The 17,328-nt window shown below is 40.6% G+C and overlaps 1 protein-coding gene and 1 long non-coding RNA gene across 5 annotated transcripts in view; one reads left to right on the top strand and one right to left on the bottom strand.

Moving 5' to 3' along the window:
• The window catches only part of GRIA3 (glutamate ionotropic receptor AMPA type subunit 3), a 261,839-nt gene that overhangs the window by 138,772 nt on the left and 105,739 nt on the right, over positions 1–17,328 (bottom strand). The gene's annotated exons all lie outside the window — the stretch shown is intronic.
• The window catches only part of LOC141576455 (uncharacterized), a 107,899-nt gene continuing 104,644 nt past the window's right edge, over positions 14,074–17,328 (top strand). Inside the window, exon 1 of the long non-coding RNA XR_012504880.1 lies at positions 14,074–14,283. This is a non-coding gene — a long non-coding RNA (uncharacterized LOC141576455). The remainder of the gene's footprint in view (positions 14,284–17,328) is intronic.

The raw sequence follows: 17,328 nt of genomic DNA, 5'->3' as shown, positions 1-17,328 counted from the left end.
TTAGGTTGACCTCATGACAGCAGATACCAAAAAATCTCAAATCTACAATTGTCAAAATCATTTTCACAGGGAGAAAGAAGGCAAGTATTTCATTCAATGTACAAACGATATGAAAGCTGCTCCACACTGAACAAACTTGGTATTTGATCTGAAAACAAAGAATAAGAAATAGGATATTGACACATGGTGATGAAGACACTCAAAGAAATACAGTTGAGGATAATTTTCTCCTTCTTGCTTTGTATATTCCAGCAGGACCTCGCATCACTTGTTGTTGCTGTTGAACCTCTACCAGTTCTCTCTGAGCCACATCATCTGTACTTCTGACATGGTCGCTAGCAGTCCCCCAAATGATGGGGCTCTCTGATATGGACAAATGGGCTTCATATGAATGTTGACATTGATAGCATTCTATGCCTGGCTAGGATTCTCAGGGAATTTTCCATAAAGTCCCAAAAGGGATTGCTGATCCTCTAGAAATGTTCTAGAGAGACAAATTGATCTTTCCCAGAGAGTAATGCAATATTTGTCCCATTGGCTTGTGTAGAAAAATGCCTTTTCAGTATTTGCAGGTTGAAAAAGAGAGGCTCAAACTGGCCTATGAAAATTCTTGTGGTCTGCACTTTTCAGTCATGGAACCCCAGAATTAGAGGCTAGAAGGACTCTTACAGATGACTGAGAGCAGTCAGATAGAATTTTTAAAGCTCTTAAACTCTTATTTCAAAATAAATTTTCATGGAAGGTAAAAGTGGAGCTGTTCTGGTTTGGAAGGTAGTTGTTAGAGAGAAACAGTGACTTGCCCCAAATCACACAGCTAGTTTAGAGTCAGAAGAAAGAGTAGAACCTAAGTAAGCAGGGCCAGGATGAGGGTGAAGCAAGAGAAGCAGTTAGGGTACAGTTTTTTGGTTTGTCTTTTTTTTTTTTTTCCAAATGTATTGAGTTATAATTGGCACATAGAAATTATATATATTTAAGATGTACAACTTGATGTTTTGATTTACATATACAATGTGAAATGATAGGCACAATCAAGCTCATGCATATATCCATCACCTCACAGAGTGGCCATTTTTGCTCTTTCTGTGTGTGTGCTGTGAAAACTTACTATTTACCCTCTTAGCAAATGTCAAGAATACAACACAGTATTGTTTCCTGTATCATCAGAGTGTTAACTGTCGTTAATGGCCACCATGCTGGACATTAGATCTCCAGAACTGATTCATCTTGCATAACTGAAACTTTGTACCCTGTGACCAGCATCTCCTCACTCCCACTTGCCTCCCCTAAGAAGGCACTTAGGGCTGTGCAAGTGTAGCCACATTGCCTCACCCTAGTCCTGGCCCCAGAAGCAAGTCTCTCCACTTCCAATTTTGTGCTCTTTCAAGTACGTTCTGCTGCTAAGCCAACTTTACAGGTCTTGTTTCAGGATGCCCTTCGGCAACATTATGAAGTGGCAGAGCTTGTCTCTCTGTGTGCCCTTTCATCTTCTTGATGCCACACAGGATCCTGATGTTCCCCGTCTACCCAGTACCCCAACTAGACCTATGAGCACCACTTCTGGCTTTTTCTTACCTCTTTCTCCACATCAAAACTTGCCTGTCCTCTGCCCCACTCTCTCAGCATTCTGTCCTTTTCTAGGTGCCATCAAAAGAATGGCTCATGGCTTAATGTGTCATCCCTCCAGCTAATACAGTTGCCTTTTAGCAGTGGCCTTAACACAAGAGTTTGGAAGGAAAGGAAGAGAGAATGTTGAACATTGTTTTGGGGTCTATCCACTTCCCGGGGTCATTCAGATACTGAATGTGGAAGTTGGTGGTGTGCTTTGTGATCTTTAGGCCATGGTATTTGACAAAGGTATAGCTGGTAGCTGGTGGAAAAGGTCCTCAGAGGGTCGGTGTCAGTCTGGCCTATCTTACTCAACTGAATTTAGCTGAGGAAAGCAATCCTCTGTTTTCCTGTATCTTCACTTACCTCTCTGCTCCTCGACTCTGGTTATATATTATAATCACCTTGGGAGCTTTAAAAAATTGATGTCCAAGCCTCACCCTGGACCAATTAAATCCAAATCACTGGAAGTGATTTCTGCTTTGTTTTGTTTTAAACTCCCTGGGTGATTCTCATGTACAAGCAGAATTGAGAACCACTGACCTACTGTAATGGCTACCCAATGCAAATGAGGTTTATGGAATCAAGTCTCTTTTCTTAGATGTCCTTCATGACTGGCAGTAAGGTTCTTCGTAAGAAAAGCAAGATCCAGAAGGGCTCTGTACCATCCAGAAATAAGCAGACAAAGGCACAGAGCTAGAGGAGAAGGCTCAGGCCACGGTTACAAATCGCTTCTTCCTGTGGTAGATGAGGAACCTTGGAACACTGTGTGGGGAGCAGACGCTAATGGACTCAAATCACTTTAACAAATGTCTTTCTTCTCCTGATGTAGCATCTGTGTTTTTCTTTCTAGGTATAAAATTAATATGTGCTCATTTTGGACACTTGAGCAGACACAAAAAATGAAAAAAAAAGTAAAAGTGTGGGTGACTCTTCCTCCAGGATAACCACTGTTAGTATTTGATGTAGTTCTTTTCTTTCTATTTTATGTAAATATACTGCATGTTTTATTTTGGTAAAATAGATTGTACAATTTGTGTCCTATCATTTAAAAACATCTAACATTATATCTTGGACATTTTCTTACGTTAATAACAGAACATTAAATAAATGTTTTCAAACATGGTTTTAATAGCTACATAATATTCCATCTTTTAGGCATACTGTAATTTATTTAACCATTCCCCAACATGAACATTTCAACTGTTTCCAGTCTCTACTTACTGTAAATAATTCTATGATTGCAACACTCATAGAACATCTCTAATTATTTCCAGGGGTAGGAATATCAAGCCAAACATTTATGAACATTTTCAAGGCTTTTCATACACATTGCCAACTTGCCCTCCACTTTATGTTCCCATCAACAGAATATGAGAGTACTTGTCCCCTACCCCTTTGTTAGCACTGAATAATATATTTTCCCATTTGATAGGGGAATATAAAAGATTCTCTTTTTTGTTAGCATCTTTGATTATTAGCAGTTAGAGACTTTTTTCATCTTTGTGTCTATCTTTATATCTTATTTTGAGAATTTCCCATTTATTTCCTTTGTTCAGATTTCTCTTGTGATGTTAATGTCTTTCTTATTTATTTATAAGAGCCTTTATATATTCATGATTTTAAGTATCTGCAATCTATGTCACATATGTTTTAACTCAGTTTATTTGACATCTAATATTGTTTGTGTTATATTTCAATTAACAGATGTTTGACATTTTATGAAATTAATATTTTTATTCATCAAAAAATTATGTGAAATGGAAGAAGGCAAATTAAGATTACCCTTCTGTTCTTATTCTAGGGCTCACCTGGGCTTTGAACCCAAACCTTATGCAAACCACTCTCTCCGTTTCTTAAAACTTCTTTAGTCTCCATGGAATTTCAGATACATTTCTCTTGTATATTGTGGCAAAGTAAGTGAATGGGAGAAGCTATGTATGGAATCTGAAGGTGTTTGCCGAGATACAGGTGAAGAGTAGAAAACGAGACAGAGAAAAGACAGAGATGATGAGCCCAATTCAGTTATTTCAAGTTATATTTGCCATATCTAAGGAACCTAATATTAAAAAATCTGAGCCCAAATCCAATACTTCAGGGTGTGATTATTCATATAACAAAATGTACTTTTCTTTAAAAAGAATTCATGGAAAGATTCCCATAACACATATGAATCCACATTTTGTTGTTTGTTGTTGTTTGTTTTTGTTTTAACTTGATTTCAACACATTTGGTTTCCACCAAAATCAGTATAGTGATTGTCTAAATCTGAGATGCTAGTGCAGAGACTCTTCTGTGTGTGAGGAGTTGGAGATGGGGAGATCAAGAACCCCTCTGTGTTTGCATATGGATGTCAGTCTGGATTTTATGGAACAGGAGAAAAACAAATATTCACCCACACCCAGCCCAACTTACCCATGGCAAATTAAAATTTCCCTGAGGTCTTCATTCCTCATAATTGTGTTTAAGTTTCCCTTTAATTAAGAGCTGACCCTCTGCAAATCTTCTCTTCCTTGCAGCTGCATTATTAGGATGGGACTTTAGCTAATTTGTACAGTCAGGAAACAGAAGGTGCCCTCCAGTGTCCCAGTTCTGTGTCCTTTTCCTCTCCCCCAATACAAATCCTCCCTCATTCCAAATCAAACCCTTTAGTCATACTAGACTGTCCATGACTGATTAGATCTTCAATTGTGATCCCCTCCATGAAGGATTTCTGTTTTAAATTAGAATCAAAGCCTTAAAGCAAAGGGGCAACTGTAATGGAGGAATTGTAGTAGACAACAGTAAGTGGGAGAGTGTTATTTGGCAGCTTGAGGTGTTCCTGATACTCAAATATCCCACCAAGGAGGCAACTACCAGCTACTTGTCAAGTTTAAAGTTGGCCCTGAAGCTAGCAGTGCATGGAATCCTGCCTTTTCCATTTTTTCTCCTTCATCTAGTTCTTCATTATGAACTTAGTCTCTCTGCTGGTGAATTACTTAGCCTCATTCTCCACACCATAAGCTGAGAAAGTATGCCCAAATAGTTATGTCAGTTTCACTGAGTGAAAGTAAACTTGCTTTGCATTGTCAGCTGAAAGGAAATTTAGAAGACCATCTGGGATAGATTTACTTATGGTCTGGGAAAAGCAGAATAGACAAGCGTTCTGATTGTCAACTGCACAAGGTCTGATGTATAAAAAAAGTAAAGAATAAACACAACTGAGATCACCTGGAGTTTGGATGAAAGGGGATACTATAGCGCTTGGGCATAGTTCCTTTATGTTTCTGTTTGGTACCTAGATAAATGTCCTGGGATAAACTGCCTGCAATGCAAAGTCACAGAGGGTACGAGTCATCTGAAAGTGGCTCTGTGGACTACTTGCACACTTCATAGATGTCATGGGATGATTGATCAGGCCCATGAATAGGGTTTCTTACATAACACTTCCTCACTTGGCTTTCAATCCCCTTGAAATCAATAATTTCCAGCATTGATCACATGATTGAATCTGCCAGCCAAGCAAGTATTGAGCAGTCTGGGGGTTAGCAGGCACTTACTTTATGGGCACCTGGGGAAGAGAGCTGACTGTAGATGTCAACCAAAGAATGCATTTGCCAACTCTGGTGGCGTGGTAGGGGGAAGGCTTTACACATGATTAAAGGGGTGAAGGAAAAAGGCTACCAATCAGCCACATTTCATCTTCTTCCCAGGTCCAGTTTATTCCAAATAGAACCTAGAGGCCACAAGTATGAAGACAGCTCCTCACCCTGCCACCTGGCTTCCAGCAGGGGAAAGCTTTGAGTCAGTTCCTGGAAGTAGGTATATTTTGCATTGAGCTTTCACATCCCGGGCTTCCCTTTGTACACAGTGGTATACATTGTGGCCTGTGTCTATGGAGTAGTAAAGTGAATTGACTCAGCTGGGACTTGAGCTCAGAAAATATGTCCTTGTTTTCCATTAAGCAAAAGACTTCACATTAAGAAAGTGACTTATCTGGAAACCTTTTTCAGCATTCTCAATTTTGAGAAAGCAAGGCCAAACCAGACCTCTTAACATTTCTGAGCTTTGGGTGAGGGGAGGAGTATGGATGATGGCTATCAGTGAGGAGGAAAGGAGGTAGAAAGTGGGGGTGAATTTATGTCAAAGATGTAAGGGGTCTGGACCCGATTGCAAAGGGCTGTGGCTTATCCTGTCTGCTGGAGGGCAGAGACTTCTTGATCCTGATACTGTTGGAAGGCTGTCAAAGGTGATATTAGGGGCAAGCTTTTGCCTAGAGGGCACAGAGGGGTGAAATACACAGTCCTGAGGATGGTGGGAACACGCTTTTCCCTTGAGGGAAAAAGGTTTCCTTTGACTTAATACTGTGGTCTAGAAACTGTTTAGGAAACAGCCAAAGTGGGATGTACAAAACTTACAAGGTAAATGAGAATGTTCATGTGCTCCCCTCGCATACTAAGAAGGGAAACACACATATAAAAACATCCCCAAGATCAACTCATTTCAATTAGTTGTTTTCTTTCGATTGTGTTTTCCCAGTGGGGAGTTGAGAGTGAATTAAGAAGTATGGGGGAGTCTATTTCTGTCCTGTATTTACGCTTTGTTTTTGTTTGTTTGTTTGTTTTTGTTTTTGTTTTTTAGATTCCACATATGAGCGATCTCATATGGTATTTTTCTTTCTCTTTCTGGCTTACTTCACTTAGAATGACATTCTCCAGGAACACAGAGAATACAGACTTGTGGTTACCAGGGGGGTGGAGGGTGGGAAGGGATAGACTGGGATTTCAAAATTGTAGAATAGATAAACAAGATTACACTGTATAGCACAGGGAAATATACATAAAATGTTACGATAACTCACAGAGAAAAAAATGTGACAATGAGTGTGTATATGTCCATGAATGACTGAAAAATTGTGCTGAACACTGGAATTTTACACAACATTGTAAAATGATTATAAATCAATAAAAAATGTTAAAAAAAAAAAAAAGAAGTATGGGGGAGGCTTACAGGCTAATGTTTCATCTTGTGTGGGTCTTGAGCTTCAGGAAGAGTGACTGAATATTGCCTGAGATGCAGAGAAGTTAGGTGGTCTGAGGTGTCCAGAATTCTCCTAAGTCTTTCAGAATTCTCAAATATGAGAGCCAGAATTTAGTGATGGTCCCAGTCTCTTTATTGTACAAATGAGAAACTGAAGTCTGGGGAGAAGAAATGGTTTACCCAGTGGTAGATGCCAACATGAACATAACCACAACTCTCTTCCGGTTTTAACTTTCAATATTAATGTAAAATAATGTTTCTGTTGTGTTTTCTGGATAAAGATTCATTTTGGTAATGAGTAAAAGTTAAAATCCAACAGGAAAATCATTATGAATATCCCTCAGAGCTTTGCCTTTGCATGGAGGAGCCTGAGATTTCACCAGTAAGTTTGTGTGTTCAAGCATATCTTTCTCCACAAATCTAGTTGGGACTCCCATTTGCTACCGGGGCTCAGTCTAATCTACACAGGCTTCAAAGCCCATGGCTTAGCTCATCCTGCCTAAGCACACAGTGCAGGGCACAGCCTTCTCCAGCATCTTCAATCTCTAGTGATTAACTCTGGCTCCCCTTGACACCTAGAAAAGCCTCCCTCTCAACACATAAACCTCTCATTCATTAAGACTCAGCTCAAAACATATCTCACCAAACAGATCACCTGGTTGAGATGGAGGGAAATGAAGGTTCAAGCTCTCATACCCATCCTCTGTTAGCTTGAGAAACTTAGGCTACGGAGGGTGACCACTGTCTCTCAGGGGCTATGGTTGAATGCCACCTTCAAATCATTGTTGGAATAATAGATCTTTTTGTACTGTTATATGTAAATCTTTCACTCTCATTCCTCAGATTTTTAATTAAATTGCTTTCCCTTTCACTGTCAAGTTTGGGATAGGAGTATAAGCTAACATTTATTGAATGCCTACTTTGGGCTGGGCACTGTGCTAAGGATTTATGCACATTATTACCTTTAATCCCCTCAACAACGCTAAGTATTGGTAGTGATCCCCAATTAACAGATGAGGAAATTGCATCTCAGAAAGGGACAGGGTTATGAATAAAAGCACATAACTAGTAAATTTTGGGGCCAGGATCTACACCCAGGTTTGGCTTTCAAGCTCATACTCTTCTTCTTCCTCATCAGTGGCTGAAATTACTCTGATATGTGCAGTTGCCCAGGAAAGATGAAATCATACATTTTTCTAAGCGTTTCTCCATGACAGAGAACTAAGAACACATTGTTGTGTAACTACCTGAAGACACCCCAGGATTTTTCAGGGCCAATAGGATGCATGCCTTGCAATCAACTGTAAGTGAATGCTTAACAGAAACACAGTCAGAGTTCTGTGGATAATGGCATATCTCCCATCAGTTAATCACCACCTTTGGAGCTGAGCAGGAGTTACTAGACTGAGGAGGTTTTTATCATTGCTTGTGTCCTTATTTATTTCTCACTCTGTCTCAGGTGCCCCCTGCCTCCAAAGTAGCTATTTTTTTTAACTGACTTCCCTATTTGTGTCAAATTTCCTAGTTTTCAAATCTGAGCATTCTCTTTGTCTCTTTCATTGCCCCAGGCAAACATGAAGTCAAATTAATTCACCCTTTCTGTATCTTCTCCTTTCTTTACATTACCATGACTATTAGTTATTTTGAAGTTATTACTGCTATTTGCTTGGGCTACTGCAACATTCCTTCCCCTTTACATCCAAGCTGCTCACAAAGACTAGCTTTAACCTTGTCATTCTTTTGATTATGTAATAGCCACGCTCATTCTCACAAATCTTCAAAAGTTTTCGTTTGCCCATAGGATAAAGTTCACAGGAGGTATTATAAGTGTTTCAACCTGCTTGCAATCTACAATTTATCTTCTAAGAAAGTCTTGAGAGGCTTATTAAACTGGGTGAGCATGTTCCTTTCCCAATCTGGGACTCAATTTCTTCAGTATTCTATTTTGAGGGGCCCCTAAGGATTGTATAAATAGGTGCTGTCAGACACTTTGGAGGGTGGATCAAGAACATTCTATTCTGATAATAGGCAAATGAAGGCTAGGGTTTAGAGAAAAGGAAAGATAATCTGAAAGAGGGACAGATAGAGGAAACATCTTTCTAAAAAATTCTGCTCACTTACTCTCTTTGTTCCTAATTAGTGCTTCACTTGGAAATTGACACTTTGGCTAGAGCTATGAGCATAAAGCAAAGAGATGTAAACAAAGTCAATCCCACTAAGCCTAGCCTCCTTTGTCACCAATGGTACAAATTACCAAAAAAAAACACTGGCTGGCCAAGATGGAGGAAAAAGGCTAGACCTGTGGACTAGGAGGAAGCGAATTGGCCCTAATAGCCATCAAAGTCATGGCCTTGGCTTCATTTAGCCAGAAGATCCACCCAACTGACTTAACTAGTTGCAAAGGACAAACAAGCATATGGCTATGACTGAATTTAGGAGTGCTTCAGCAGACTAGACTTTAGGAGGCTTACAGATGGGGAGAGCCACGAATCACTTAGAGTAAAGATGTTGGCTCCAGTGATAGAATGTTGGGAAACTGCACTGGCTAAAATTTATTTGAATAAAATGAATCTAATTAGGAACCATGTAGCTAGCCACCATAATGATTGGGTTAGTGGAGAGACTAGTCAACCATGCCCAGAAAGCTTGTGTGCTCATTTAGGCAAAGTGCTCAGTGACAGAACTTAACAAAATGGCTAAGTGAGTTCCGCTTGGCTGGAAATTTGATCCCACTGGCTAGTGTGCTAGGTCTTATATATCATTTGGAAGGAAAAGTGCAGTTGTAGGGTCCTATGCAGATCAAAGTATTTATTAAACTCTCCAGGAGAGACAAGTAACCAACTTAGGAGGGCAGTGGCAGTGGACAAGAGGGAAATAGTTAATAATAAATATTTCTTTAGCTTCCAGACCCCACCAGAGCCAGCAACAGGCCAGTCCAGCAAGACTTGTGTCCAAGTACATGTGTCCACACAGAATGGTGTGGGACCATTCTGGATCCTCAAGTAGGCCTACTTTTAAAACCATCTTAAATTTGCCAGTGTGTTTTAAAACACTGTTTGACAACCCCCTTAGGCCATAAAACATATTTATAGTTTGGATCAAAACCACATAATCACAATGCTCTGGAATCTTCTTAGGGGAGTCTTCACATCTGTAGTGTTTAACTCTACAAATATCAGTGTAACAGAGCATCCTCTAAACCAAATACAGACGTTCTTTAAGGTTTATTTTGAGCAAAGAACACAATCAGCAGCAATGCTAAAGAGGAAAGGATTCAGGAATTACTCTGGGACGGGGAGAAACAAGGCAGTGAATTTTTCCAGCAAATTTATGTTTTATCAACCCCAGGACTTATACACCTTGTGCCCCAGAGGAGAAATGGACTTGCTCTGTCCAGCATGGCACCGATGCACTAATGACATCTGGGGCCTCCTCAAGGGGTACACTGCTCTCCAGTGAGGAGCTAAATAGTACAAAAGGCATATTTCCCACAACCTCAAAGCTATGGCAACTGCCCAGTTTAGCTGGCCCCACTTAGATAGGAGATTGTTTTTTCCAGCATGAAATAAATGGATTGTGCCTTGGATGATGTAGCTGCTTCTGTTGTCTTAACCACTGATGCAGATCACAGCATGAGTGATATGGCAGTCACAGCCATCCAGAGCCACTGTGAAAGTGGATGCGATGAATGGAGTGGCTGGACCCAAAATGAGTTTGGACTGCATGACTGGCTTCAGGAAGCAGGGCAGGTGCCCAGGAAGGCTTATTCAAGTACTCTAGGTCCCAAGAAAAATAGGCTATGCCAAGGTCCACATTTGCCTATAAACTATAAACCCTCTGCACAGCTCTGGTTACACTAAAGGATTATTTTAGCCTCAGTATAAAAGGATGCTATTGTTAACTGCTAAGAAGAGAGTCACAGTCCTTTACTCAAAACAGCACAGAATGGGTTTAACTCATTCAGAAGATGGTATATGTTCTTGCTACTTCAATTGTGGCCCCTGGTTCAGCATATCAATTATAGAAGAAGATCCTAAAGATGCCGTCCTGACACCTTTGCTGCCTAAAGCATGGTCCATGGATAGCAACACTTGGTATCACCAAGGCTGCTTGTTAAAGATGCAGACTCTCAGGTCCCACCCTAGACTTAATTGAATCCAAACCTGCATTTTAACAAGGTCCCTGGGTGATCTGTAAGCACATCACAATTTAAGAAGCACTAGTTTTTTCCTTATTATGTATCTGCTGAGAACCACACTTTCGACAGTTTCCACAGATGGGTGATTCAGGAGGAAAAGCCCAGGCTTTGGTAGAGGTAATGGATGGAAGTGAACAGTGTAGGGCTAGGAAGGGACAAGGGCATGAACTAACAAAGGTTGGAGATCAGCTCACTTACTCAACCTAGGCCCAGGGTAAGCCTGCTGACAACATGCTGAGAAATTTATGCTGATGTCTTTCTATGACATACTGAGGAGCAAGTAGGGTTCTCATCTACTGGGAAGACCCAGGGAAAAGCCTAGCATTACTGTGCTGGAAGGAACTCTTTAGTACTCAGTCCAAATGGGCAGCCTCATCTCATCTGTTACTCTGCTGTCTTCCCTTCCTCATCAGCCCTGGTGGCTCATAAGGGCTGCAGCCAAAGAGTTTTGGGAAGGGAGACTCTAGAGCATAGTGGCTTCCCATACAGGACTGAAGGGCTGCATGTAGGGACTTGGACTGAATCCTGTAGTAAGGAGGAATGAAAGATCCAGAGGACTGTGCCCAGTCCCATCTGTCTAGGCAGCATGGAGGCTGGAGATACCTGATGGGAAACTCAAACTTGCTCAGAGGTGGGGAATGGGGAGTTAAAGCCACCAGAGGAAGAACTGCAGTATTGTTACCCCTCAGTTATGTCTCTATTCTATGTGAGATGCCACTATTTGATTCCACTTTTTGAAATGATCCTGAAGTTCCGCCTCAGCGCTGGTTGCCAGACCACAAATTCCATAAATCCCACATCAAATCCTACCAACTTGAGCCATTCAGTTTTTGTCTTCCTTGAACCAACCATAAAACACCTACATAATGATACAAAGAGAAATGCTATCTCCTATTAGCATCTCTCTTACCCCAGCCCCAATTTAGTCAACAAACGCTATGGAGCTGTGCAAAACTGTATAGCTAATGGGATATTTACATTGACAAACGTTTTGAAAGTGGCCCTCCAGGCATCCCAAGGTTGTTTCAAGAGTGAAGATGCTGTGAGGGCTTTGTCCTGACTTTGCCTTGATGGTAGCTGCTTGGAGATGAAAGGCTTGTAAACTGTTTCCTGTCCCTAGAGCCTGACAGTCCCTTGTGCCATTTTAATTTGAGCTTTTTGGATTGGAATAGAATGAACGAGCAGGGGAGGTTAATTATCCTAATTAGAAAAGAAGTGAAGTCATGGCCCTTCTAGGTCAGGCACTTGGACAAACCTCCCCTGGCTCCAAGCTTTGGGCATTAGCTTGTCACTTGAATGCCAGAGGATGCACAAAGCATCCTCCCCAATCTTCTGCCAGAGTCCCCAGAATAAGAGAGAGGAGAATTCTTTTCAGGAAATGGTGTGTGATCAGCCTGTGCCCCAGGGCCTGAGAGAGGGTTATCCAGAGGTGGCAGACATGTGGGCACAGAAGGATGGGTACAGGTGTTGGTTCAGTGTCAGGCTTCCTGTCTCTGTAGTGCCAAGCAAACTCAATGCAACTTGCTTGAAATGCAATCATTTCCAAACATACGCATCTTCCCCTGAGACTGCTGATATCGTATCTTCAGCTGGCTGAGGATCTTGATATCTTTCTGGAAGGTAAACTTCTCTGGTACTCTGGTGGTACTTCTTGGATCAGTATTTTGTAGTTGGATTTATTGATTCCCAGATGCAACATCTTCCTCTTCCTCCATTCTCCAAAGAACCATCTGTTCTCAGAATAGGTCAAGCTGGCTCTGAATATAGAACTTGCACTAGATGATATATGTGAAAGTTCCTAGCACAGTGCCTGGCACATAGTAGGTCTCATTAAATATTACTTTACTCCCTTTCTTCCTACAGAGAAGAGCATGTCATATGGGACACAGCCCCAATAGTCACCTGTTCTGCACTCTGAGCCTTGTATTTGATGTATGATATTTGGTCAATTTGTGATCTGGTGACAAAGGGAAGCACACAGCCTTGAATAAACCCAGAGAGGAGTGACTGTATAATATTAAAGATCAAACTGGCCAATTAGGCAGACATGCTCAACAGATATGTCTGGTACTTGCCTTTGAATTATCCATGTACCCAAGGGATGCATAAAAAAGAACTTAAGCTCCATCTTTCAAAATAGGCCTTAGATTGTTGAATGATCAATCTGTAGATCTATTACAATTTGCCTTATTCATACAGAATAGTCCAAGAACATTAACATCAATGACTCCTAACAGAATGACAGAGCAAGTGGAGGTCTCAATAGACCATTTAGTCTACCCAACCCTGCCTCCCCTGGCCTCCCATCTCCAGCCATCCTGTCTACCTACTCTTTAAAATCTACTCCTCTTGATCATTTGCAGTAGGGACAGGGAATCTAAGGTGTGAATAGTACCGAATAGTGAATACACCTAAATTCACTTATATTTAATTTTAGGATCTTTTTTTATACTTTGTAATTGAATATGTGTCTGCATGATATGGGAGTAAATTTAAATATAAAGGAAATGGGAAACCTTCCCAGTTTCTTATAGTACCTATTGCTTGAGTGTTTTGTACTCACAGCTCTCTCCATGCTCATCTCTCAGACTTTATAAGATACTCACCTATGTAGAATTGCCCTCCCCCAAATCTTCCCTAGTGTGGAAGGAGTGGCTATCGGTTTTAAAAGATAAATGGAAAGTAAATAGAAGATGTTTGAGGTATTGGGAAAAACAGAAATAAAAAATGGATGTTAATGGTCACACTCAAAAGCTGTATTGGTATTATTGGTATTGTGGATAACTATCCACTATAATTGGGCAAGGATGATACAGGAAACCAGTCTTCTAAAGTCTCGATGTTAATTCTTGGCATGAGATGTATCTTTTGGATCTGTGTAGAAAATCTGTATGTTGGGATATATAAATTATACAGATAATATTGTACTCATGCAGTCATTTTTCTGATTTCTCGGTTTTGTTTATTTTTACTCTGTTTTATTAGTTTCTAAGTCTTGGCATCACACTCTTTGGTAAGTGGAACAAGTCACCCTCCAGCAGCCAGAATTGGCAGCAGAGTTTTACTTTGTGTTTGGGTGGGCATGAGTTCAAAATTAGGTCATCGGGCAGAAACTTCATTTGAAAGAAAGTTTTTCTTAGCCTCCTAGAAGCCCAAGTTCTAAGTTTGATGACTGTGGCTCGGGCAAGCTTTTAAGAGCAAGTTTTTCTTGTGGGAGGAAGAATCCAGGTGCTAGATTTATTTGGGGGGTGAGTTATGTCTTCAGAAATATTTAACATTCTAGAACTTTCAAGATTCTCTTTTTTTGTCATTGAAGCTTTATACTATCACCATTTAAGGCAGAGAGGACCAGAAGTGCATTTTGAACCTGCTGAGAGTTGGCAGAGAAAAATCTTAAGAAGATAAGGCATTTGCATTAAGACTGCCATCAAATCCCAAGACTGCCTGTGGCATTGTTGAAAGTAAGTGAAATCTTCTCTTTATTTGTTTTATCTGATTTATTCTAAGACTCTCGTCTTGCTTTTTAATTAATAATACAAACTTAATTTCAAACTAGCTCCAGGCCAGTATACCCTCTTGGAAGCAGTTGCCAAACTTTCCTTTATTTAATTCTTTATTTAATATTTCTATGCTTGTCAGATGGATTTCTATTCTTACATGGGAGTTGGCCTCATCAGCCCTCTTGAGAGATAGTCATCAAAGGGTCTCTGATAGACTTCCTCAGATGGGATCAGCAAAACCTCTGCCCTTAGTCACCTTGGGCTGATAGTCCTGAGACTGTCTCCCTGGCCTTTGGTACATCAAAGGCACTGAATGAAAGAGAGAGCCTCAGAGGAACTATTTTCCTTTGAGGTAGGCCTTGCTAGAATCATCCATATAGCCCAATGTATAGAGGCCGTGCAAAAGATCACAGAGGTGACATAATCATGGAGCATCAGAATGGACAGGGACCTCAGCTATCATCTAATCAAAGCCTTTTATTTTACAGATGTACACACTAAGGGCTAGGGGGGAATGTGGCATACTCAGAGATGTGTAAAGGGAGGTGGAGGGGAAAAGTGACTTCCACCAACTTACATAGAATTTTCTGGGTACCTGAGTGCTTGACAGAAAGTCCTTGTTATTGTTACTGAAATGCTATTGAAATGTCTCTGATGCATGTAAGTCCACTTTTCTTCTTTAATAAATATAACCAAGTGAATACTGCAGAATCTTTCTTGGTGCCCAAGAGTCTTGCAATATGTCAGAGTCGTCATTTTGAACATAGATATTCATTGCCTAAGACTGTGGAAGTCAGAAGTGGAAGCAGTTGACTAAATGTGTGCCGACCCTGGAGAAGCCCAAGGAAATTGTCACTTTTACTAAATCTCTGATATCACCTGCTTTTTTTTTTTTTTCTTTAAATCACTTGTTTTTTTCCTAAAAACTCTGGGCAGAAATTCTGGCTGTTTGGAGTTTCTGACCCATCAGACTCTGGTTGATCAGATTTTGCTATAAAAAGATAGCTAAATGTTATTTTGGAACCTGAAATTAGAGCAGATACAGGACATGTATTCATTGGATTCTCTTTGGGTTTAGCACTAAAACTGGGGCCTTTTGGGTTATGGGAGATCCTCCCCCCAGAGGAAGTGCCTGAAGCAAGCTAGAATGCTCCTGGGGCATGGCATTTGGAAGTCGAGATAGAGTGATCAAGACTGTGGGGCCAAGGAACCATGGTCTTATTGTAAAGAGTGGCACCAGACCAGTACTGACCCTGCCTGAAATCAGTCATGCAAAGCGTTAAGCATAGATGGAACTTCAGGGAAACAGGTGGCCCTTTTAACCACCGTGCCTTCCCAGATACACATTTCCTTAAAATGTTTAAATAGTAAAGCATATGACTCTGATAAATGGATGACAGACCATTCCCAGCAGATGTGCCAGTGGATGAGTTATACATTTTAATTCAATTTAATGTCTTTTCCCGTATACAGCACATTGTCACCCAAATTATGGTGACAAATACTCCTTAGAAGTGTCCTTTCATTTCTCTGGATAGTCCTTGACCAGGGAGAACTAAGCCTTCCTACCTGTACCAAAGCACTTCTCTGAAAACAAGTGAGTGATTTTATGATGTGTTTGGTTGGTCAAATGACAACCCTGCATCCTGCCCACTACTGAGAAATTGTGCTTCCCCACAGATTGGTCAGGAGCCTGGACACACCCTTGCTAGATCCTGTAGCTTACCTTTCTGTCAAAGGGCCACGGGGCATATCTGAATTAAATCTAAATGCACTAAAATTAATTTGATTTTAAATAAATTGTACAGTGATCCTTAAAAATAATAGGAGACCCTTCAAGGGTGAGAAAATGGTGAAAGGACTGACAAAAGAAATCTTATGTTCCCAAACCTGAACTTGAAACAGTCCCTGGGCACCCAGGCCAGAGGAAAGAAATCCTATTGCAGGTGTGTAATATTGGACACTTGTCCTTTTAGGCTTAGACAGAGGATGGAATCGCCAAGGGGAAAGCCATGACTTTTGAAATAGTTATTTCCCCAGCCTTTCTCTGACCTTTTCAAAAGATTAAACCTCAATGGAAACTTCTAGCTTATAGGAAAAGATTTCAGTATCAGGAGAACAGATTTGGCCAGTGTTACTGTTGACTTCTCTTAGCACTCCAAAGTGGTTCAGTGCAAACAGAGTCATAGACCCATATACCAATCCTCAGAAAGTCATGGAGAGACCTGAGTCAATAAACCAAGTGCCTTCTACTACATAAACCCACCAGTAACCCTGTGAAGTGGGAATATTATTATGTCTAAGAGGAAACTAAGGTCCCAGAGAGGAGCATGTTTTGGCCAAGTTCACCCTGCTTCTAAGCGTTGGGGGAGTAAGGAAGCAATCGTACATCTATCGGGTTCCAAAGCTTGTGCACTTTCCATCTCACTAGAGACTGGGGAGGAGAAAACTGGTGTGGATGAAAGATGCTTTCAAAATGGTAAAGAATATATTGGAGTTGGAAAGAATTTAAAGGCCACCCAATCAATCTTCATTTAAGATTTGGAAACTAACGTCCAGAGAAGGATACTGATTGACTCAAGATCACACAGAACAGAGCTTAGCCAAAATTTTAACACCGAATTCATCTTATCTGAACAAGAACCTGGAATAAAAAGAAGCAAAATCTATTCTCTAATCCAGTGCCATCTTTCAGGACTTAAATATGATTCCAAACCATCCTGAATACTTTTTCTTTCTTTTTTTAAATTGTTTTTTAAAAATGACTTTTAAAAAAGCAGTCTAGTTTTATTTATTTATTTTGGTGGGGGGAGGTAATTAGGTTTATTTATCTATTTATTTATTTAATGGAGGTGCTGGGGGTTGAACCCAGGACCTCATAAATGCTAGGCATGTGCTCTACCACTGGGCTACACCGTCCCCCTGAACATTTTCAATCTGTCTTTTAAAGGTGTGGTTTATACAGAAACACTGTTACTTACACAATGAGCTCATCAGGGCCCAATA

The sequence above is a fragment of the Camelus bactrianus genome, chromosome X (genome assembly GCF_048773025.1).
Source record: "Camelus bactrianus isolate YW-2024 breed Bactrian camel chromosome X, ASM4877302v1, whole genome shotgun sequence".
Lineage (NCBI taxonomy): Eukaryota > Metazoa > Chordata > Mammalia > Artiodactyla > Camelidae > Camelus > Camelus bactrianus.
The sequence above is the reverse complement of the archived record's forward strand: the minus strand, read 5'-3'. Positions and strand labels throughout refer to the sequence as shown.